Consider the following 25,530-nt stretch of genomic DNA (forward strand, 5'->3'; position numbering starts at 1 on the left):
CGAGCCCATAGGCTGTTCTTATCCATAACGCAACGCAGAGTGCCTGGATACAGCCATTAGCCGTGGTATATTGGCCATATACACACAACAATTACCCAAGATGCCTTATTGCTATTATAAACTTGTTACCAAAGTAATTAAAACAGTTTAAAAAAAATCATAGCCCTGTATATGGTCTGGTATACCACGGCTTTCAGCCAATTAGCATTCAGGGCTCAAACCATCAGTTTATAAAATGCTACAACACAGGGAGAAGCAAAACGGGAGTTGGTGCAGGAAAATAGTAAGTGCGCACGGAACAAGGCAGCGCGTGTCGGAATTTGATGCAGCCTATGCTGAGATGAAGTTGAAGTGGAGAGCCAGAGCCAAGACGTGACATTTTCGACTGGAGGTGGAAAAAGTGTTGTGAGAGGGAGAGAAGAAGAGCGAGAGAGAGAGAGAGAGAGAGGAGCGTAAATAAGTAGCCTACCTATAGCGTTTACTTCGTAACGCATCACAGCAGGACCGTCGATCGAATCTCAAGGCACTTAGCCCCAACGGACACGGACAAGGCAGGTAAGATTAGATGATGAAGCTGTGATAATTAACAAAATTTGGTTGCGTAAAAGCAATCGCAGTATAGAGCAATGAGCACAATGAATTGAATAACTGATACTTTGATGATTTTTGTGTACTGTGTCACCTAACCGATTGATAGAGGGTAGCCTATAGGCACGTTTTTAGGCTACTTGGTTGCTTATTTCTGGACTTGCTTGCTAGTAGGCAGGGCATACCCGTTTTGGCGATTTCTGGTATCATCAAAATCAATCAATCGCAGGACATTTTTGGACTGATTCAGCAATACCATTGGAAATTAATCCTGAAAGTTAAATTTATATTCCTTAAACTTAAGTTGAAAATGATGCATGCTGTCGCTGTTTCCTGTTGACAAGACATTTTGATAACTAGCCCAATGTCAAAACATAGTTTTAAGGTGTCCAAATCAATAACCAATATGCAGAAACAGTTGGTGATATATTGAAAACATAAACATGTAAGATACTATCTACACATACATGTGCAACAATAGTGTTTATATTTTTGTATATTATTTTTACGAGCACCTTATAAATTGCACACGCTCCAAAAACCCTGTTTTGACAAGTGGCAATACATCACTAATATCGATTAGGGGGAAATCAGGTTGTACGTCCTGTTGAAACTAACAACTTAAAATCCACATGGAAACTGGATATATTTTTTTACATCACTGGTTGGAGAACAACCTGATGAAGACAGTTATAATTTAGAGTGATGCATTTTGATTTGGAGGTCGCCAAACGGGAAAGAGAAACGCAACACTTATTTGTCAATCACTCATATTGATATGACCTTGAAATCAGTTGCGAGAGGGTGGAGATGAGGTTGCACGTCCAGTTAAAACTATTAAACACAGCTCAAAAACCATACGGAATCTGGGAATAATGTGTACATCACTAGCTTGAGGACAATTTGTAGAAGACAGCTCAACATTTTGAAGTGTTGCACTTTGATTTAAGTGGGTCGCCAAGGTGGTAAGTGCAACGCAACGCTTTTTGTTAATCACTTTGATCGATATCTCGATAAAAATCAATAGAACAGGGGGCAAACTTTTGGGGTGTAGCCTGTTTAAACTAACACTATTCAAAGGCCACATGGAAACTTTGAATAATCTATACATGGTTAGTTCGATGAGAACTTGTAGAAGGCTTATATCTATATTGTGGAAGGTTAACAGTTGATTTCGGGAGGCTTCCATCATGGAAAAGGGAACGGGACACTTTTTCTGTTAACTTAAACGCATCACGACGCAGCATAGGATATCAACAGTGACAACGATGGGCTGCTTTTTAAGTGGTCGTTTGACTGTTAAATCCATGTATTGGTGTGTGGCAGCAGCGACCGGTCATTCAGGGCAGGTGGGTGTTTTGAGCCCCGCATTTTTAGCAAAAAATATGTAAATAAATACAACTATTTTGGGCTTCCCTGTTTTGCATGTTATTTTCGCATTAATATGTGTCACATATCAGTTTGCAAACAATGTAAAAAAAAAAATATATATATAATTGAGTTAATAAAGCCGCATACAAACTAGGGCTGGGCGGTATACCGTAATTTACTATATACACCAGTATTTATGCATGGCTCAAGGTCATTGACCACAGATTTAATGATGTCAAATCACGTTATATGTACAGTAGCATTGATTGGACTGATCATGTCAACATCATACTTTCAAAATCTTAGCTAGGAGTCATCATCATGAATCAAGTCGACAATCTACTTGTAAATTCATTTCAATCCTTGTCATATGAAGATGAATAATGAAGAGAAATGAATGATAAAACTTATCAGTGCTCCTCGGTCATTGGACTTAAACATTACACAACAAGTTGGGAATTGCAAATTCAACAAAGAGTGGTTTGGAAGGAAGTGAGCACAGCACAACAGCGTGAGTCCTAAAAGGTATTATGTGCTGCTGCTTAAATTATGTAATATTCCAGGGAGATATGTATACTGTAACTAAGAAAGTAATAACGTTACTAAGTGTATGTTGTGTACTAAGCTGTTAGTAGCCCATGTGCCTCGCGCTAATAATTTGGGCCCTTTTCCACTTTTAATTAGCCTACAGCCTGTTTTAGAGAAATGTAATCATCAAATATTGTAAGCGCTTTCATTCTGCTTATATGCCCCCGTTATGTATCCTACGGTTCTGACTTGGTGTACAGGGAGAATACTGTAAGAACGGCCCATGTTCTGAATTACGTCGCTGTACATTTCAAAAGTGCTGAACGTCCGTCCTAGCTCGCTCATTAAGTCAAAATCGAAATTACAGATGGCCTCTTATCTGCTCGTCGTTCCCTTATGCGATAGTTTGTACATCTCAATTGTCAGTAGAAACCACATTTGTTTAAACAAGTCAGCCATATCAGCTATGTTTTTCAAAAAGGCAGTAAATGAGGCTGAATAAACTGTTTTCGCTGCCAGACAAGGTTCTGCTGATAGCCAGGTGTAGCAGTGGTAAGGTGTTGGGACTGCTGTTGGGACTCTGCTGTTGGGACAGATTTATGTAGGCCCTAACAGTTTGTGGGCACCGTGTCACCTTTATAGTGCAATTAATTATTGTTTAGTGTTGTGTAGTGGCTTTGCTGGAATGCATAATGATTATTATTATTATTATTTTTGCCCCAACAAAGATTTACATGCTATTGGTTAAAAGCTTAAATTATTGTTAATCTAACTGCATTGTCTGATTTACAATAGGCTTTACAGCTAAAGCATGCCATGCATCTGTTTGAGGACGGCCCCCATCAACATATTTTTCAACCTGCACAGTGTAAGGTGTGCGTACTGGCGGTAGAGAAGTCAGGCGCAGGAGAGCAAAGACTCTGTTCCAACGGTGCAGATTAATGATTAAAATCACTGAACAAAACACAACAATCATAATGGGACAATACCCCAGACATAACGTGCATAAGCACTTACAAAAAACAATACCGGACAAGGACATGTGGGGAACAGAGGGTTAAATACACAACATGTAATTGATGGGATTGAAACCAGGTGTGTGGGAAGACTAGACAAAACAAATGGAAAATGAAAGGTGGATCGGCGATGGCTAGAAGACCGGTGACGTCGCCCGAACAAGGAGAGGGACCGACTTCGGAGGAAGTCGTGACACACAGGCTTCATAAAACTCACAAATAGCGATTAAGTAATCACTTACTTTTTGAAAATCTTCCTCTGATTTGCAATCCAAAGGGTCCCAGCAACACGCTGGGTCATTTTGTTAGTTAAAATCCTTCTTTATATCCCAAAAAGTCTGTTTAGTTTGTGCCATCGATTTGAGTTCAACATGCAGACAAAGTAATCCAAAAAGCTACCGCTAAATTTTGTTAAAACAAGTCAAACTACGTTTCTATTTAGTCCTCAGGTACCCTAGAATGTAATTAACCTTTCTGAACCACCCATCCCAGATCCGGGATAATTGTCATCAGAAACGCTGACTAGCATAGCGTAGCATAGCGCCACAGGTAAATAGTATTACTAGAAAATATTCATATTCATGAAATCACAAGTGAAATATTGCAAAACACAGCTTAGCCTTTTGTTAATCCACCTGTCGTCTCAGATTTTGAAATTATGCTTTACAGCGAAAGCAATACAAGCGTTTGTGTAAATTTATCGATTGCTCGACAAAACATTAAGTACACTTAGCATCAGGTAACTTGGTCACGAAAATCAGAAAAGGAATCAAATTAATAGTTTACCTTTGATGATCTTTGGATGTTTTCACTCACGAGACTACCAGTTAGACAACAAATGTTCCTTTTGTTCCATAAAGATATTTTTTATATCCAAATACCTCCGTTAGTTTGCTGCGTTATGCCCAGGAATCCACCGGAAAGAGCGGTCACAACAACGCAGACAAAAATTCCAAATTATATCCATAATGTCCACAGAAACATGTCCATCCTCAGGGTGTTTTTCAAATATCTATTCAATAATATATCAACCGGGACAGTTGGCTTTTCACTAGGACCGGGAGTAACAATGGCCGCCTTTCTCTTTGCGCACAACTCACTGAGAACCCCCACCTATCCACTTACGCAATGTGGTCGTTCACGCTCATTCTTCAAAATAAAAGCCTGAAACTATGTCTAAAGGCTGTTGACACCTTAGGGAAGCCATAGAAAAAGGAGTCTGGTTGATATCCCTTTCAATGGGCAATAGGGATGCATAGGAACAGAGAGGTTTCAAAAACAGGGGCACTTCCTGGTTGGATTTTCCTCGGGTTTTAGCCTGCAATATCAGTTCTGTTTAACTCATAGACAATATTAATAAGACAGAAAACACTCTAAAGTTTCCAAAACCATCTTAATCTGACAATTATATGCATATTCTAGTTTCGGGGGCTGAGAAATAGACAGTTTCAAATGGGTACGTTTTTTAGCCAAAAACGAAAATACCGCCCCCTAGTCTTAAGACGTTTTAAACTAATATTTCATATGGAAAGAAGTATGTTCACTAGAAAAGTAAAATTAGCAAGTGCGCGTCCTCTTCGTCGCGCGCCCACAGACTTAAAATTCTTCCTCGTTTTGGAAGAAACAAGCCTGAAACCTTGAACAAAGACTGTTGACATCCACAGGACTTGCAATATGGGAGCTGGAATTGCATAGGACCCATAGCTTTCCATTGTAAGAGCATGAGATCTCCAAAAAAAAATCTTTGGATTTTCTCCTACCATATCAATTGTGTTATAGACTCATACATTATTTTAACATTTCTTCAAACTTCAACGTGTTTTCTATCCAATGGTACAGAAATTACAGTAACCAAACAAACATTGTGGATTAGAAATGAGGGGAATTAACGGTAAATGTACTACTGGTGATACTGGTGTGCCATCCCGCGGCCTCTGCAATGGATTAGTCCACTGAGACAGGCGTCAATCAAGATGTGCCTTAAATTTTGATTTGCAACTGTTCGACTAAAAAAAATTATCGGTCGACCAACAGCCTATCAACCAAACAATCGACCAGTGGGGTCAGCCCTACTTAAAATACACATTTGTAAACAGCCATCCACAACAACCACAATCAGTAAGGCAGAAATAGCAGCAGTGTGATTCACATCAATGCGCTATGTAGATATTGGTATCGCCCAGGCAGAATAAACTTAACCTCTAACGCCTCCCTAACCCGGATCCGGGATCCCCCCCAACACAAAAGCTGACTAGCATAGCCTAGCCTAAAGTTACAGGGATATCATAAAATAAAATGTTCATGAAATCACAAGTCCAAGACACCAAATGAAAGATACAGATCTTGTGATTCAAGCCATCATCTCTGATTTGTAAAATGTTTTACAGGGAAGACACAATATGTAAATCTATTAGCTAACCACGTTAGCAAAAGACAACAATTTTCTTACTCCAACATTTTCTTACTGCATCAGTAGCTATCACCAATTCGGCCAAATAAAGATATTGATAGCCACTAACCAAGAAAAAACCTCCTCAGATGGCAGTCTGATAACATATTTATTGTATAGGATAGGTTTTGTTAAAAAAATGTGCATATTTCAGGTAGATGGCATAGTTTACAATTGCACCCACCATCACAACTCGACTAGAATAAATACAGAGAGCAACGTGTATTACCTAATTACTAATCATAAAACATTTCTTAAAAATACACAGCATACACTACTTGAAAGACACAGATCCTGTGAATCCAGACAATATTTCAGATTTTCTAAGTGTCTTACAGCGAAAACACAATAAATCGTTATATTAGCATACCACATGTGCAAACATTACCCCAGTATTGATTCACGGCAAAAAGAGCGATAGCATTATCACCACCAAAATGTATTATTTTTTTCACGAACCTTCTCAGAATTCTTCAGATGACACTCCTGTAACATCATATTACAACATACATATAGAGTTTGTTCGAAAATGTGCATATTTAGCCACCAAAATTGTGGTTATACAGTGAGAAAAGTAGCCAAGCTGGTCAGAAAATGTCCGGCGCCATATTGGACAGTGATCTAGTCTAATGAATAAATACTCATAAACTTGACAAAAAAATACAGGGTTGACAGCTATCGAAAGACAAATTAGTTCTTAATGCAATCGCTGAATTACATTTTTTAAATTATCCTTACTGTGCAATACCGGGTGCGCCAAAGCGAAGCTACCCCAAAGAAAATGGCGGAATATGCGTTTAACATTTTTCTACAGAACAACAATTTATCATCATAAATAGTTCTTACTATGAGCTGATCTTCCATCAGAATCTTGGGCAATGTATCCTTTCTCCGGTCTAATCGTCTTTTGGTCGAAAGATGTCCTCTTGTCCCGTCGAAATGGCCACTAACGTTCAGCATGTACTAGAAAAGTGCCCAGCTCTTGAAAGTGCGTCACACAGAAATGCCATAAAATTGCACTAAACGGATATAAATTGCTATAAAACGGTTTAACCTGTCTAGGATCAGCGTGCCGCTAGCGCCACCCCCCCCCCCCCCCCCCCACTGAAAAACCAGTGCTGCGAAATTCAAAAAAAATATATTTTTTTAAATATTTAACTTTCACACATTAAAGTCCAATACAGCTAATGAAAGACACAGATCTTGTGAATCCAGTCAACATGTCCGATTTTTAAAATGTTTTACAGGGAAGACACAATATGTAAAGATGTACATCTATTACCTAAAAACACATTAGCATAATCCACCATCTTTTATTTGTCCACCAACACCAGTAGCCATCACCAATTCGGCTAAACTAAGATATTTATAGCCCCTAACCAACAAAAAAACTCATCAGATGACAGTCTGATAACATATTTATGGTATGGGATAGGTTTTGTTAGAAAAAAGTGCATATTTCAGGTAGATGGCATAGGTTACAATTGCACCCACCGTCACAAATGGAATAGAAAAACTACTTAGAGCAACGTGTTTACCTACTTACTAATCATCAAACATTTCGTAAAAATACACAGCATACACGAATCGAAAGACACAGATCCTGTGAATACAGACAATATTTCAGATTTTCTAAGTGTCTTACAGCGAAAACACAATAAATCGTTATATTAGCATAGCACATAGCACATAGCAGCCCAGCATTGATTCTAGCCAAAGTGAGCGATAACGTCAACATCGCCAAAAATATATTAATTTTTTCACTAACCTTCTCAGAATTCTTCAGATGACACTCCTGTAACATCATATTACACAATACATATAGAGTTTGATCGAAAACGTTTATATTTAGCCACCAAAATCATGGTTAGACAATGTGAAATGTAGCTCAGCTGGTCAGAAAATGTCCTTGCGCCACTTAGACAGTGATCTACTCTTATACATAAATACTCATAAACGTGACTAAAAAATATAGGGTGGACAGGGATTGATAGACAATTTAATTCTTAATACAATTGCGGAATTACATTTTTTAATTTATCCTTACTTTTCAATACAGTTTGCGCCAAGCGAAGCTACGTCAAAAAACATGGCGTCCTAAGCCACTAAAATGTTTCGACAGAAACACGATTTATCATAATAAAAATGTCCTACTTTGAGCTGTTCTTCCATCAGTATCTTGGGCAAAGGATCCTTTCTTGGGAGTAATCGTCTTTTGGTGGAAAGCTGTCCTCTTGCCATGTGGAAATGCCAACTGCGTTCGGGATGAACTGAAAAGCGTGCCCAGCTATTCACATCGTTGCAAAAATAAATGTCCCAAAATCGCACTAAACGGATATAAATTGCTATAAAACGCTTTAAATTAACTACCTTATGATGTTTTTAACTCCTATAACGAGTGAAAAGATGACCGGAGAAATATAACAGGCTAAACTAACGCTTGTAACAGGAGAGGGTCGGTGTCCTCCACGCGCGTTACGCACCAAGAAAAGACTTGCTAGCTACAGGGTTTTTTAATTTGTAGTGCCTGTGAACGCGCAATCGACCCCATTGGAATCGTCATCACGTAAAGGCATCCAGGAGAAGACGTAAGAAGTGTCCGTATAGTCATAGCAATAACAGTGCCCTTTTAACTGACTTCAGAACAGTGGCCAACATTTCTGAAATCTGACTCCATGTCAGGGAAATTGCTGTAGAATGGGCTCTGTTCCACTTAGAGACAAAATTTCAACTCCTATAGAAACTATAGACTGTTTTCTATCCAATAATAATAATAATATGCATATTGTACGATCAAGGATTTTGTGGGAAGCCGTTTCAAAAATTACCCAATTAGCATAAATAGTCTCAACAGCGCCCCCATCCTCAACAGGTTAAATTAACTACCTTATGATGTTTTTAACACCTATAACGAGTAAAAACATGACCGGAGATATATTACTGGCTAAACCAAAGCTTGGAAGGAGGCCAGTCCGACGTCCATCGTGCGTCGAGCGCATTGAAGAAAAGAAAGCTACTTCCGCCTTTCTGTCTTTTATAAAGTCCCTGATTGCGCAATCGACTCCATTCACATTGTCACCACTTACTGACATCTAGAGGAAGACGTAGGCAGTGTTTGTTTCCCCATAGCATTCACAGGGACATTACAACTGACCTGGGAACAGGGACCAAGATTTCTGAAATCTCACTCCCTGTCATGAAAAGTGCTGTAGAAGGAGTTCTGTTTCACTCAGAGACATTATTCTAACGGCTATAGAAACTAGAGAGTGTTTTCTATCCAATAATAATAATAATATGCATATTGTACGAGCAAGAATTGAGTACTAGGCAGTTTAATCTGGAGACGAATTTATGCTAATTCGAAACAGCACCCCCTATATTCGCAAGAAGTAAACTAGCACTTTTTTTCAATGCTGTCATTGAGAAAAAAGAAAGGTGTCATCTAGCTTTTCAAAAAGTTTCAGAATAGAACAATATCACCAAGACAGGCGTTAAACCACTGTATCCAACTTCAGTCATCCAAGAGGGATTTCATGCAGGGTATCTCTTCTTTCTCTGCATCAAAGCCTTTGAACTTCTATGTTGCTGTATGCACTTCTGTATTGCTGGGCCAAATGTGCTGAATGATATTGCACTGAACTCACGGCCTGTAACAGCCCTCTGCTTTCGGGGGTCACAAGCTTCAATTCTGTAGTTGGCCAGTGGATGAAATGGCCTGTGCATAACCATCTCCAAGATCATTTGGGATTAATTTACACGCACACACACACAGTCTACCACATTATCTGTCCAGTGACTCAATATCATTTGAAGTGCTGCCACTCATTTGTTTATCTCCTTGTCTTAGAAATAAGTGTAGGAGAAAGAAACATTAACTCGTTGTGTATCGTTTCCCTCTCTCTCCCGCTCCTGTTTTTCTGCAGTGTGGAAACAGCAAACCTCTGACACAGTCGCTCTCTCTCGGAGTGTCTGTCACTTTTACTGAATCCACTCAAAATACGAGAGGGGGAGGAAAAGTATCATTTGAAATGAAGGGGGCCATATCTGACAGTCTCTGTCAGCGACAGGCTCAAATGAAACACAATATGAGGGATATAGTAGCAATGGCTTGCAGATACAGTGAGATACAGATACAGTGTCCAAAGAGTAACAGGGGAGGGAGCAGGGTGGGGTTTACTGTATAGCAGGGGGGGAAAGGAAGAACGAGAGAGTGGAATAAAAAGAGAGCAAGTTTAAATCTCTCTCTCCTTATGGAAAACCTATACAGGATAGTGGAGTATGGGGTTGCATCCCAAATGAAACCCACAATTTTTAAAGTAGTGCACTAAAGAGGGAACACATCGTAGATCAACGTGCCTTCAGATTGAAGCAGGTTGAAAGCCTTCACATCAAACTCTAGAAGTAATCATCAATGTCAAGTAATTTCTTTAAATCAAATAAAATGTTATTGGTCGCATACAAATATTTAGTAGATGTTATTGCGGGTGTTTGTTTGTTTTTATAATGTGAAATGTCAGAATAATAGTAGAGTGATTTAAGCTTTTATTTCTTTCATCACATTCCCAGTGGGTCAGAAGTTTACATACACTCAGTTAGTATTTGGTAACATTGCCTTTAAATTGTTAAACTTGGGTCAAACATTTTTGGTAGCCTTCCACAAGCTTCCCACAATAAGTTGGGTGAATTGTGGCCCATTCCTACTGACAGAGCTGGGGTAACTGAGTCAGGTTTGTAGGCCTCCTTGCTCGCACACGCTTTTTCAGTTCTGCCCACAAATTTTCTATAGGATTGAGGGGCTTTGAGGGGCTTTGATGGCCACTCCAATACCTTGACATTGTTGTTCTTAAGCCATTTTGCCACAACTTTGGAAGTTGATCACTGTCCATTTGAAAGACCCATTTGCGACCAAGCTTTAACTTCCTGGCTGATGTCTTGAGATGTTGCTTCAATATATCCACATAATTTTCCGGCCTTATGATGCCATCTATTTTGTGAAGTGCACCAGACCCTCCTGCAGCAAAGCACCCCCACAACATGATGCTGCCACCCCCGTTCTTCCCAGTTGGGATGAGGTTCTTTGGCTTGCAAGCATCCCCCATTTTCCTCCAAACATTACGATGGTCATTATGGCCAAACAGTTCTATTTTTGTTTCATCAGACCAGAGAACATTTCTCAAAAATGTACAGTCTTTGTCCCCATGTGCAGTTTCAAACTGTAGTCTGGCTTTTTTATGGCGGTTTTGGAGCAGTAGCTTCTTCCTTGCTGTGCGGCCTTTCAGGTTATGTCGATATAGGACTCGTTTTACTGTGTATATAGATACTTTTGTACCGGCTTCCTCCAGCGTCTTCACAAGGTCCTTTGCTGTTGTTCTGGGATTGATTTGCACTTTTTGCACCAAAGTAGTTTCATCTCTAGGAGACAGAACGCGTCTCCTTCCTGAGCGGTATGACGGCTTTGTGGTCCCATGGTGTTTATACTTGCGTACTATTGTTTGTACAGATGAACGTGGTACCTTCAGGCGTTTGGAAATTGCTCCCAATGATGAATCAGAATTGTGGAGGTCTACAATTCTTATTCTGAGGTCTTAGCTGATTTCTTTTGATTTTCCCATGATGTCAAGCAAAGAGGCACTGCGTTTGAAGGTAGACCTTGAAATACATCCACTGGTACACCTCCAATTAACTCAAATGATGTCAATTAGCCTATCAGAAGCTTCTAAAGCCATGACATAATTTTCTGGAATTTTGCAAGCTGTTTGAAGGCACAGTCAACTTAGTGTATGTGAACTTCTGACCCACTGGAATTGTGATAACCAACCAAAACTATAGTTTGTTAACAAGATATTTGTGGAGTGGTTTAAAAACGAGTTTTAATGACTCCATCCTAGGTGTATGTACATTTCTGACTTCAACTGTACCTATGAACACAGTGGCCTCCATCATTCTTAAATGGAAGAAGTTTGGAACCACCAAGACTCTTCCTAGAGCTCAACCCCTGGTCAAAGTTAGCAATCGGGGAAGAATGGCCTTGGACAGGGAGGTGACCAAGATCCCGATGGTGACCCTGTCAGAGCTCCAGAGTTCCTCCGTGGAGATGGGATAACCTTCCAGAAGTACAACCACTCCACAAATTAGGCCTTCATGGTAGAGTGGCCAGACAGAAGCCACTCCTCAGTAAAAGGCACATGACAGCCCGCTTGGAGTTTTCCAAAAGGCACCTAAAAACAAGATTCTCTGGTCTTACGAAATGAAGGTTGACCTTTTTGGCCTGTATGCCAAGCGTCACGTCTGGAGGAAACCTGGCACCATCCCTACGGTGAAGCATGGTGGTGGCAGCAACATGCTGTGGGGATGTTTTTCAGCGGCAGGGACTGGGAGACTAGTCAGGATCGAGGCAAAGATGAATGGAGCAAAGTACAGAAAGATCCTTGATAAAAACCTGCTCCAGAGCGCTCAGGACCTCAGACTGGTGTGAAGGTTCACCTTCCAACAGGACAATGACCCTAAGCACATAGCCAAGACAACGCAGGAGTGGCTTCGGGATAAGTATCTGAATGTCCTAGAGTGGCCCAGCCAGAGCCCAGATTTGAAGCCGATCGAACATCTCTGGAGACACCTGAAGATAGCTGTGCAGCAACGCTCCCCGTCCAACCTGACCGAGCTTGAGAGGATCTACAGAGAAGAATGGGAGAAACTCCTCAAACAGAAGGGTGCCAAGCTTGTAGTGTCATACCCAAGATGACTCTAGGCTTTAATCGCTGCCAACAGTGCTTAAACAAAGTAGTGAAAAAAGGGTCTGTATACTTATGTAAATGCAAAAAAAAAAAAAAAAAATTACAAAAATAAATAAAAAATTAGCAAAAATAAAACAAACAGTTTTTGCTTTGTCAGTATGGGGTGTTGTGTGTAGATTGATGAGGAGCATTTTAGAATAAGGCTGTAACTTAACAAAATGGGGAAAATGTCAAGGGGTCTGAATACATTCTGAAGGCACTGTATATGATGGGATGTATAGACATTATGGACAGTATATGGATATAATATTTAGTTTACCTGAAGAACAGTGTATGTACAGCAATAGTAAAACTGGAAAGGCCTTGACTAGAATACACTATATACATATGAAGCCGGTAAAACAGTATGTAAGCATTATTAAAGTGACCAGTTTTCCCTGACTATGTACAGATGGCAGCAACCTCTAAGGTGTATGGTAGCGTAACCGTTTGGTAGCCGGCTAGTGACAGTGACTAAAGTTCAGGGCAGGGTACTGGGTGGAGTCTGGCTTGAGATAACTACTTAACAGTCTGATGGCCTTGCGATAGAAGCTGTTTTTCAGTGTCTCGGTCCCAGCTTTGATGCACCTGTTCTGACCCCACCTTCTGGATATTAGCAGGGTGAACAGTCCGTGGCTCAAATGGATGAGGTCCTTGATGATGTTCTTTGCCTACTGGATGGTGGCAGGGTGAGCAGGCCGTGGCTCTGGTGGCTGAGGTCTTTAATCTTCCTGGCCGGGTGCTGTAGATGTCCAGGAGGGCAGGCAATGTGCCCCTGGTGATGCGTTGGGCAGACCGCACCGTCCCCTGGAGAGCACTGCGGTTGCGGATGGTGCAGTTGCCGGTGATATAGCCTGACAGGATGTTCTCAATGGTGCGTCTGTAAAAGTTTGTGAGGGACTTCGGTGCCAAGCCGAATTTCTTCATCCTCCTGAGGTTGAAAAGGCCTTGTTGCACCTTCTTCACCACACTGCCTGTGTGAGTGGACCATTTAAGATTGTCAGTAATGGCCTCCCGGGTGGCGCAGTGGTCTAGGGCACTGCATCGCAGCGCTAGCTGTGCCACCAGAGTCTCTGGGTTCGCGCCCAGGCTCTGTCGCAGCCGGCCGCGAGGTCCGTGGGGCGACGCACAATTGGCCTAGCGTTGTCCGGGTTAGGGAGGGTTTGGCCGGTAGGGATATCCTTGTCTCATCGCGCTCCAGCGACTCCTGTGGCGGGCCTTGCGCAGTGCGCGCTAACCAAGGGGGGCGGGTGCACGGTGTTTCCTCCGACACATTGGTGCGGCTGGCTTCCGGGTTGGAGGTACGCTGTGTTAAGAAGCAGTGCGGCTTGGTTGGGTTGTGCTTCGGAGGACGCATGGCTTTCAAACTTCGTCTCTCCCAAGCCCGTACGGGAGTTGTAGCGATGAGACAAGATAGTAATTACTAGCGATTGGATACCACGAAAATTGGGGAGAAAAGGAGGTAAATAAATAAAAAAAAGATTGTAAGTAATGTGCATGCAAAGGAACTTCTCCACTGCAGTCCCCCCGTCTGGTGGCGGCCCGTCAGAAGTTCAGGACCCAGTTGCACAGGGCGGGGTTCAGACTCAGGGCTCCAAGTTTAATGATGAGCTTGGCTGGTACTATGGTGTTGAAGGCTGAGCTGTAGTCAATGAACAACATTCTTACATAAGTATTCGTCTTGTCCAGATGAAATAGGGCAGTGTGCAGTGAGATGGCGGTTGTGTGGATCTATTAGGGCGGTATGCAAATTGCAGTGGGTCAAGGGGGTCGGGTAAGCTGGAAGTGATATGATCCTTAACTAGCCTCTCAAAGCACTTGATGACAGAAGTGAGTGCAATGGGGCGATAGTTATTTAGTTGAGTTACCTTCACTTACTTGAGTACAGGAACAAATGGTGTACATCTTGAACAAGTGGGTACAGAAGACTGGGATAGGGAGAGCTTGAATATGTCCTTAAATTCTCCAGCCAACTGGTCTGCGCATGCTCTCAGAACACGGTTAGGGATGCCATCTGGGTCGGCAGCCTTGTGAGGGTTAACGCGCTAAAATATCTTACTCACGTCGGCCACTGAGAACGAGAGCTCACAGTCCACGGGAGCGGTGGTTTTCATCGAAGTGGGCGAAGGTGTTTAGCTTGTCCGGGAGCAAGACGTTGGTGTCAGGGACGTGGCTGGTTTTTCCTTTATAATCTGTGATTATCTGGAGTTGCTGCCACATAAGTCTTGAATTGCAACTCCACGTTTTTTTGTTTTGCCTGTTTGCTTGCCTTACGAAAGGCATAACTGGAATGTTTGTACTCAATCATATTCCCAGTTACCTTGCCATGGTTAAATGCGATGGTTCGCGCTTTCAGTTTTGCTCGAATGCCACCATCTATCCACGGTTTCTGGTTAGGGTAGGTTTTAAAAGTCACATTTGGTGCAACATTTCCTATGCACTTCCTTATAAACTCACTCACCGAATCAGCGTATACATCAATATTATTCTCTGAGGCTACCTGGAACATGTCCCAGTCCGCATGATCAAAAATAGCTTCTACTTTTCAGTTTTACTGAGAAGTTATTGAAAATAAATGCCCTTTTTTTTTCGATTATTGAATTGTAATTTTAATTTACTTCCTGACTTTAGGGGAGGAGAGAGTTTCACGTTTTAATGTCAGGTGGACAAGTACAGTGAAATGCCTTTCTTGTAATCTCCAAACCCAACAATGCAGTAATCAATGTAGAACAAAAACACACAATAAATAAGAACACTAGAAAGTAAGAAGCTTATATACAGGGTCAGTTCCAATACCATATCAGAGAGAGAGAGTGTTTGTGCATTAGGGCTGTCCCCAACTATGAAAAATCTTGGTTCATCAAAAGTCTTCTGTTCTTTCAACCAATCGATTGGTCGACATTTCTATACATGTACTTTTCTATATATAGACACCCTATGTGTTTCAATAAAATCAACTTTATTTGTTTAGCTTGTCTGATGCGTTAAGCCCACTGTTTGATGAAATAAGACACAATTGACTCAAGAGGGAGCCAGAGATCAATATAACAAGAAGAAAAAAAACTTAAACCTGACCCAAACAACCCTATCCTGCTGGCTTTCGGAGATTCTGCCGTTACTCTCCTGAATTTGCCGGAAATTGGCTACAATTTATCTTACCATTTCTGCTGATCTATGTGCCAGTTATGGTTTTCATATGCACAATTGTGCGCGTGCGTGTGCCTGCTTGGGTTTATAGTTTTGTGTAAACTGGTTAGGAGCCAAAGGTCAGGTGTAGCCTATATATAGTTCAAAGCAGACACTAAATGGGGTGTTTTGACCTGTTGACTGTGAGACTGATATAGACTGCAGACTACACAGCGACATACTCTTGCTCAACTAGACCAGGGGAGGACCTAACAGAAATGTCTTGTTCCCAATGGCCCCTTATGTCCTATGTAGTGCACTACTTTTGACCAGGTATACAGGGGATACAAACAAATAGATGAATGAGTCTCTGCAGGCTATCTGGTGCCCTCTGACAGCTGTGTTTGTGTTGTCTGATATGGACAGCTTTTCCAAGCGCATTCTAGCAGATAATGGCCAAGTGGGAGAAAGGGATAGAGACCTACGATGCGTCCCAAATGGCACCATATTTAGTGTACTACTTTTACACTAAGGGATCTGGATTAGTGCACTATATAGGGAATATGATACCATTTGGGATGCATATAAACAAGTATTGGGAATAGGGTGTCATGCCCTGGTCACAAATAGTGCACTATAGGGAAAATGGTGCCATTCAAACATTGTCCAAATATACCATATTTATTTACACACATTTATTTTCCATATGCGTTGGGACATAGAACCACAGGCAGGTATTTTAAGAGCTGTAGTCTGTGGGGCTAAAAAGTGCAGTTTTTTTTATGTACAGTATGGGTGTTGATGTGTCAGCGTTAATTGGAGTTTACATTGAAGTAAAATAGAGGGTTATGGAGAGAAGAGGGACTAATAATGACATCAAAACCGATGTTTGGTATATGTCAATATGAACCGTGTTGTGTAGGTCTACATTTTTCTTTTCTAGGCTTTACGTGTTAATTGATATCATGTGCCTTTCGATTGACAAAAATACAGTTTTTGACAGTTTATTGTTAATTGGTAGACAAGCAGTAGTATGTAGGTATATGAGTCACTCTTTAGTCTAAAGCCTTTCTGTGGACTGACAGCTTATTGATCCAAGCCTTTTAGAGAACAAGCACCAGGAAAGAAATGCATCACTATTCCTCTTCCAAGATTTACTCTCAAAAAAACAAATTAACAGTCGGATATCAGTAAGTGAGAATGGCATTGTTATCACAAGCTAAGTTTCCCTCCAATTTAACATATGCACATTTTCACACCAGAGGTGTTTCCATCAGTCCATATAAAAGCACTTTTGTGCTTAAGTTTTCACGTACTGAATAAAAAAAGTTCAATGTGTTACAATTGCATTTTCAACTCTAGCGAGTTGGTTTTGGTGCATGCATGTAGGTTGTATGATGAGATATGATTAAAAGCAATCATTTTTATTCGATAATTGGCAGCCAAGCACCGATCATCATGTAAACGGCATCATTAAAATAATGGCCTACCCTCGATATTTTAATTTCATCACTGTGCACTTAACCACCATAAGTTATGAAATAAGTTATACAGTTCATCATATCTTATTCCATCTGCCTATAAACTCTGCATGTTTTCCATGTCGTGGTGGTAGTACAACATAACATATTGCGTGACTCCAAGTTTACTACGACATTAGGGTTTTTATATCAATAGTTGCTCATTAAAGCGTTTGCACCACAATTGTGGCATAGTCTATTTCACCGACCAAATAATTATCCGCCCTTGCCTAGCGTATGCATTTATTTTTTTCTCGAAATTGTGACATTTTACAGACAAATTTGCAGTTTCCATAAGGCCTGTTGTGATCATTTCATCATTTTACATGAAATAGTCGGATACAAATCTGGTTATTCTCAGACGTAATGGAAGTGTTAGAACTTGAGTGGATTCTCAGTCTGATCTTAGTTTAAAAAAAAAACTGAATTGGGTGTCCAAATGGCACCCTATACAGTGCACTACTTTTGACCACAGGGAATAGGGTTGTCATTTGGGACACTGGCAATGTTCTCTTCATGACGTTTCACTCAATTTATGTTCTTGCAAACCCTTTTTTAGTAAAACAAAATATTTTTAAGCTGTCAGCTGGTGCTGCTATGACAAATAGGGCTTTTGTTTTTGTCTGTGGCCATTTGAACAGGTGTACTAGCACAATCCCTTTTAGTGAGGATGATTTCTAACTATTGTTCATCCTATTGAGAAAAATGGCACCCAAATGGCACCCTATTCCCAGGTCAAATGTAGCCCACTAAATATGGAATAGGGTACTTTTGACAGCTATTGTCTTTGTCCCAATTACAGATAGGACAATCGGTGACGGGTGGTAGTGACAGCTGAGTGATAGTGACAGGGCAAGCGGGACCAGGCGCGACAACTCACAGCGCTCCCGTCCTGTCCCGATATTTACCCTCTCCCCGGATCCCTCTTTTCCTCCCATGTGCCTGTTTTGGAGGTGTCAGTGCATCCCCCGACATCCCACAGGATCAAAGGGGCCTCCGGGAGCTACTGGGGGAGAGGAGAGTTTTCCTGGCATCTGACCTGTACCCCACCTCTCCATCTCCTCTGAGATGAGGCTCAGGCTCTAGTCCAGTAACACTGAAAAGAAGCAGAGGAACATGTTTGTTACTATTCCTGCAGTAGCCTAACCTGGTCCCAGAACTGTTTTTGTTTGATATAATTGTCACGTCCATAAGTTATGAAATACAAACAGATCTGGGACCAGGATAGCAGCATCCCGCTTCCTCTGCTCCTCTGCTCAAATCATGTATCTGATACTTACCAATCTCTCAAAGTTGATTGGAAATATTTCACTTCACCACATGAACATGAGAAAGTATCTATATCATACACAGTGTAGCACTGTGCTGTGGAAAAGGCTTTCACACCTTGTAATGTGTGTTTACAAAAGTGTCATTCTAAATGACATGAGTGAACAAACATCGACAGCAATTTCCAGCCCAGAGCGTGCAACGTGCATAGTTTCAGCATAACACTATAAAACCACACACACACACACACACACACACACACACACACACACACACTCACACACACACACACACACACCTTCATTATTCCTGTGTGGTCTATTGTACCCACAGTACTCTCCACATGCTGTCACGTCACCCTACTGTTGTCATACTATACTCAGGAATGCTGAGTCGGGCAACAGCCTTTCCAAACACAGTGTCACTGGAGTGAGACCACAGAGATGAAATTGAGGGGTGGCTCAGCTCATCAGAGCAGCGTTGTCAGGCCCTCCCTCCCTGACAGAGCCGAATGTCCCCTGATCACTCCGCTAAGGTCCAATGGCTTTTTCATGGTGAGCTGGGGAGAGATGTATCCATCTCTAATTGAGTGCCGTGATAATCCACAGATCTGCTCAGGCAGCTCCAGACTGCAACTGGGGCCCTGGCTGGCGCTGGCCTCAAGAAGGGTTGTCAGTGAGGAAGTCAGACACAATTGCCATGTGATCAATTTTATCGAGTGATGTGGGCCGGGAGGGAGTCAAGGAGATATAGTTCCCTGTTCGTCTGTTGGATGGGGCTCTTTCTGGAATCGACCCAGAGGGCCCAGATATTGTTACGCTTCACTTTACATTTTTTTTCTTGGCCTTATTCACAAATTACAGAGAGATAACCGAGACAAGATCCCAAAACGTGCTTTCCCGTGATTAAATAGCAATACATTTTTCTATTGTGGCGAAAGCAATTCTAAATGGACTCTGGTCATTAGCCAAATTGCCAGGAGTGACTTGTTTCTGCAGTGTAGCCTATCCTGACCTTGATTGAACACTTCACGTTAGTGAAATACTGTAGTAGAATAGTTTGGCAGATTAAGCAGCTCCAATTACATGTAATTAAAAACAAAAAACTGTTTTTATGTGAGAAGTAGGCATTGGTCTGAAGCCGAAAAAAATAAGAAATTGACATGAGCGCCACAATCCCTACTCCACCCATGCTCTACCAAGGTTTTACAGCACACAGCTTTGACCTACGACAGTAGCTATGTTGGTCAATTGTACTTCAAACAATGTGTATGCAGGTTTCTATGGAGAGGAGGTGCGCCCATAATAATGTGATTTGTAATGCATAAAAGTGAAAGTACTGGACTCTTCTCACACATACCACACTAATCCCATCCCACTACTCTTTCAAGATTTTCTTTAAATATGAAATCAAGGTTTGCTTTTATACAGTTGAAGTCAGAAGTTTACATTTCAACTTTAATCCTAGTAAAAATTCACTAGTCTGTTGGATGGGGCTCTCATTCAACAGACTACAGATCGCCACTTTATTTTAAGAATGTGAAATGTCAGAATAATAGTAAAGATAATTATTTATTTCAGCTTTTATTTATTTATACACAGGCATTTATATTTATTTATACACAGGCAGTTAGGAAATGAAAGGTTAGCTTTTTCAAACAGAAATTTGCATCCTGTAGCACAAACTCCCAAAAGTTCTGGGACACTAAATAGTCCATGGAGAATGAGAGTACCTCCTCCCAGCTGCCCACTGCACTGAGACTAGGAAACACTGTCACCACTGATAAATCCACAATAATTGAGAATTTCAAGAAGGATTTTTCTACGGCTGGCCATGCTTTCCACCTGGCTACCCCTACCCCGGTCAACAGCCCTGCACCCCCCACAGCAAATTGCCCAAACCTCCAACCAGTTCTCCTTCATCCAAATCCAGATAGCTGATGTTCTGAAAGAGTTGCAAAATCTGGACCCCTACAAATCAACCGGGCTAGACAATCTGGACCCTCTCTTTCTAAAATGATCTGTCGAAATTGTCGCAACCTCTATTACTAGCCTGTTCAACCTCTCTTTCCTATTGTCTGAGATCTCCAAAGATTGGAAATTTGCCGCAGTCATCCCCCTCTTCAAAGGGGGAGACACTCTAGACCCAAACTGCAACAGACCTATATCTATCCTACCCTGCCTTTCTAAGGTCTTCGAAAGCCAAGTTAACAAACAGATCACCGACCATTTCGAATCCCACCGTACCTTCTCCTCTCTGCCATCTGATTTCCGAGCTGGTCATGGGTGCACCTCAGCCACGCTCAAGGTCCTAAACGATATCATAACCGCCATCAATAAAAGACAATACTGTGCAGTCGTGTTCATCGACCTGGCCAAGGCTTTTGACTCTGTCAATCACCACATTCTTATCGGCAGACTCAACAGCCTTGGTTTCTCAAATGACTGCCTCGCCTGGTTCACTAACTACTTCTCAGATAGAGTTCAATGTGTCAAATCGGAGGGCCTGTTGTCTGGACCTCTGGCAGTCTCTATGAGGGTGCCACAGGGTTCAATTCTGGGCCAACTCTTTTCTCTATATACTTCAATGATGTTGCTCTTGCTGCTGTTGATTCTCTGCTCCACCCCTACGCAGATGACACCATTCTGTATACTTCTGGCCCTTTTTTTGGACACTGTGTTGACTAACCTCCAGACGAGCTTCAATGCCATACAACTCTCCTTCCATGGCCTGTATCACTACTCTGGACGGTTCTGACAATTACAAATACCTAGGTGTTTGGTTAGACTGTAAACTCTCCTTCCAGACTCACATTAAGCATCTACTTGCCTAGAGTTTTCAGCTATACATTTCGTGGCTGTTTATTTACCACCATGGACAGATGCTAGCACTAAGACCGCACTCAGTCAACTGTATAAGGAAATAAGCAAACAGGAAACCACTCACCCAGAGGCGGCGCTCCTAGTGGCCAGAGAAGTTGATGAAACTTAAATGAGTTCTACCAAATTTCTATCAACATGTTAAATGTGCAACCAGAGGGAAAAAAATTCTAGATCACCTTTACTCCACACACAGAGACGCGTACAAAGCTCTCCCTCGCCCTCCATTTGGTAAATCTGACCACAACTCTATCCTCTTTATTCCTGCTTACAGGCAAAAATTAAAACAGAAAACACCAGCGACTCGGTCTTTAAAAAAGTGGTCAGAAGAAGCAGATGCTAAACTACAGGACTGTTTTGCTATTACAGACTGGACCATGTTCCGGGATTCTTCCGATGGCATTGAGGAGTACACCACATCAGTCACTGGCTTTATCAATAAGTGCATCGAGGACGTCGTCCCCACAGTGACTGTACGTACATACCCCAACCAGAAGCCATGGATTACAGACAACATTCGCACTGAGCTAAAGGGCAGAGCTGCTGCTTCAAGGTGCGGGACTCTAACCCGGAAGCTTACAAGAAATCCTGCTATGCCCTGTGACGACCCATCAAACAGGCAAAGCGTCAATACAGGGCTAAGATTGAATCATACTACACCGGCTCCGACGCTCGTCTTATGTGGCAGGGCTTGCAAACTATTACAGACTACAAAGGGAAGCACAGCCCCGAGCTGCCCAGTGACACGAGCCTACCAGACGTGCTAAATCACTTCTATGCTCACTTCGAGGCAAGCAACACTGAGGCATGCATGAGAGCATGAGCTGTTCCAGACAACTGTGTGATCACACTCTCCATAAACAGGTCAACATACACAAGGCTGCGGGGCCAGATGGATTACCAGGATGTGTGTTCCGGGCATGTGCTGACCAACTGGCATGTGTCTTCACTGACATTTTCAACATGTCCCTGACTAAGTCTGTAATACCAATATGTTTCAAGCAGACCACCATAGTCCCTGTGCCCAAGAACACAAAGGCAGCCTGCATAAATGTCTACAGACCCGTATCACTCACGTCCGTAGCCATGAAGTGCTTTGAAAGGCTGGTAATGGCTCAACAACACCTTTATCCCAGAAATCTTAGACCCTCTACAATTTCCATACCGCCCAAACAGATCCACAAATGATGCAATCTCTATTGCACTCCACACTTCCCTTTCTCACCTGGACAAAGTAACACTTATGTGAGAATGCTATTCATTGACTACAGCTCAGCGTTGAACACCATAGTACCCTCAAAGCTCATCACTAAGCTAAGGATCCTGCGACTAAACACCTCACTCAGCAACTGGATCCTGGACTTCCTGACAGGTCACCCGCCGGTGCTGAGGGTAGGTAGCAACACATCTGCAACGCTGATCCTCAACACTGGAACCCCCAGGGGTGCGTGTTCAGCCCCCTCCTGTACTCCCTGTTCACCCACAACTCCATGTCCAGGCACGACTCCAACACCATCATTAAGTTTTCAGACGACACAACAGTGGTAGGCCAGATCACCGACAATAACGAGGCAGCCTATAGGGAGGAGGTCAGAGACTTAGCCTGGTGGTGCCAGAATAACAACCTATCCCTCAAAATAACCAAGACTAAGGAGATGATTGTGGGCTACAGGAAAAGGAGGACATTCTCATCGACGGGGGTGAAGTGGAGCAGGTTGACAGCTTCAAGTTCCTTGGTGTCCACATCACCAACAAAATAGAATGATCCAAACACACCAAGACAGTTGTGAAGAGGGCACAACAAAGCCCATTCCCCCTCAGGAAACTAAAAATATTTGGCATGGGTCCTGAAGGCATGGGTCAAAAGGTTCTACAGCTGCAACATTGAGAGCATACTGACTGGTTGCATCACTGCCTGGTATGGCAATTGCTCGGCCACTGACTGCAAGGCACTACAGAGGGTAGTTTGTATGTCCGAGTACATCACTTTGGCTAAGCTGCCTTCCATCCAGGACCTCTACACCAGGCGGTGTCAAAGGAAGGCCCTAAAAATTGTCAAAGATCCCAGCCACCCCAGTCATAGACTGTTCTCTCTACTACCGCATGGCTAGCGGTACCGCTTGCTATAAGACTCCTGAACAGGTAAATGGCTACCTGGACTATTTGCATTGTGTTCCACCCAAACCCTATTTTACGCTGCTAACCCTAACCCATACACTTAGGTTGTAGTCATTAAAACTCATTTTTCAACCACTCCACCAATTTCTTGTTCACAAACTATAGTTTTGGCAAGTCGGTTAGTACTTCTATTTGTGCATGACACAAGTAATTTTTCAACAATTGTTTACAGGCAGATTATTTCTTTTATAATTCACTGTATCACAATTCCAGTGGTTCAGAAGTTAACATACACGAAGTTGACTGTGTCTTTACACCTTGGAAAATTCCAGAAAATGATGATAGGCTAATTGACATCATTTGAGTCAATTGTAGGTGTACCTATGGATGTATTTCAAGGCCTACCTTCAAACTCAGTGCCTCTGCTTGACATCATGGGGAAATCAAAATAAACTAGCCAACACCTCAGAAGATGTCACGTTCCTGACCTTATTTCCTTTGTTCTGTATTGTTTAGTTGGTCAGGACGTGAGCTGGGTGGGCATTCTATGTTATGTGTTTCTATGTTGGGTTCATTGTCAACTAGCCTGATATGGTTCTTAATCAGTGTTTTACGTTTCCTCTGATTGAGAACCATATTAAGGTAGGCTGTTCTCACTGTTTGTTTGTGGGTGATTGTTGCTGTGTCTGTGTTTGTTCGCCACATGGTACTGTTTCGTTTCGTTCGTTCCTGTTCGTGCGTTCATGTTTTATGTTCTCATGTTCAGGTCTGTTCACATCGTTTTGTTGTTTTGTAGTTTATCAAGTGTTTTTCGTCTTCATTGATATTATTAAAAGTATGTATTTAAACTATGCTGCATTTTGGTCCGATCCTTGCTCCTCCTCAGACAAGGAGGAAGACGAGCGTTACAGAAGAAAAAGTCTGGTTCATCCTTGAGAACATTTTGCAAATTCCTGAAGGTACCAAGTTCATCTGTACAAACAATAGTACGCAAGTATAAACACCATGGGACCACGCAGCCATCATACCACTCAGGAAGGGGACGCGTTCTGTCTCCTAGAGATGAACGTACTTTGGTGCGAATAGTGCAAATCAATCCCAGAACAACAGCAAGGACCTTGTGAAGATGCTGGAGGAAACGGGTACAAAAGTATCTATATCCACAGTAAAACGAGTCCTATATTGACATAACCTGAAAGGTCGCTCAGCAAGGAAGAAGCCACTGCTCCAATACCGCCATAAAAAAGCCAGACTACGGTTTGCAACTGCGCATGGGGACAAAGATCGTACTTTTTGGAGAAATGTCCTCTGGTCTGTTAAAACAAACAGAACTGTTTGGCCATAATGACCATCAATATGTTTGGAGGAAAACGGGGGAGGCTTGCAAGCCAAAGAACACCATCCCAACCGTGAAGCACGGGGTGGCAGCATCATGTTGTGGGAGTGCTTTGCTGCAGGAGGGACTGGTGCACTTCACTAAATAGATGGCTTCATGAGGCAGGAAAATTATGTGGATATATTGAAGCAACATCTCAAGACATCAGTCAGGAAGTTAAAGCTTGGTCGCAAATCGGTTTTCCAAATGGACAAAGACCCCAAGCATAATGGCTTAAGGACAACAGTTGGAGTGGCCATCACAAAGCCCTGACCTCAATTCCATAGAAAATTTGTGGGCAGAACTGAAAAAGCGTGTGTGAGCAAGGAGGTCTACAAACCTGGCTCAGTTACACTAGGTCTGTCAGGAGGAATGGGCCAAAATTCACCCAACTTATTGTGGAAAGCTTGTGGAAGGATTCCCGAAACATTTGATCCAAGTTAAACAAGTTAAAGGCAATGCTACCACATACTAATTGAGTGTATGTAAACTTCTGACACACTGGGAATGTGATGAAA

The 25,530-nt window shown here is 42.1% G+C and overlaps 1 protein-coding gene across 1 annotated transcript in view; it reads left to right on the forward strand.

The window, feature by feature from the left end:
- Positions 1 to 252: 252 nt before the first annotated feature.
- LOC129835970 (cadherin-23-like) overlaps positions 253 to 25,530 on the forward strand; it is a 717,892-nt gene continuing 692,614 nt past the window's right edge. Inside the window, exon 1 of the mRNA XM_055901677.1 lies at positions 253 to 555. The gene's annotated coding sequence lies outside the window, so the exon portion shown is untranslated. The remainder of the gene's footprint in view (positions 556 to 25,530) is intronic.

This window comes from Salvelinus fontinalis, chromosome 37 (genome assembly GCF_029448725.1).
Source record: "Salvelinus fontinalis isolate EN_2023a chromosome 37, ASM2944872v1, whole genome shotgun sequence".
Taxonomy (NCBI): domain Eukaryota; kingdom Metazoa; phylum Chordata; class Actinopteri; order Salmoniformes; family Salmonidae; genus Salvelinus; species Salvelinus fontinalis.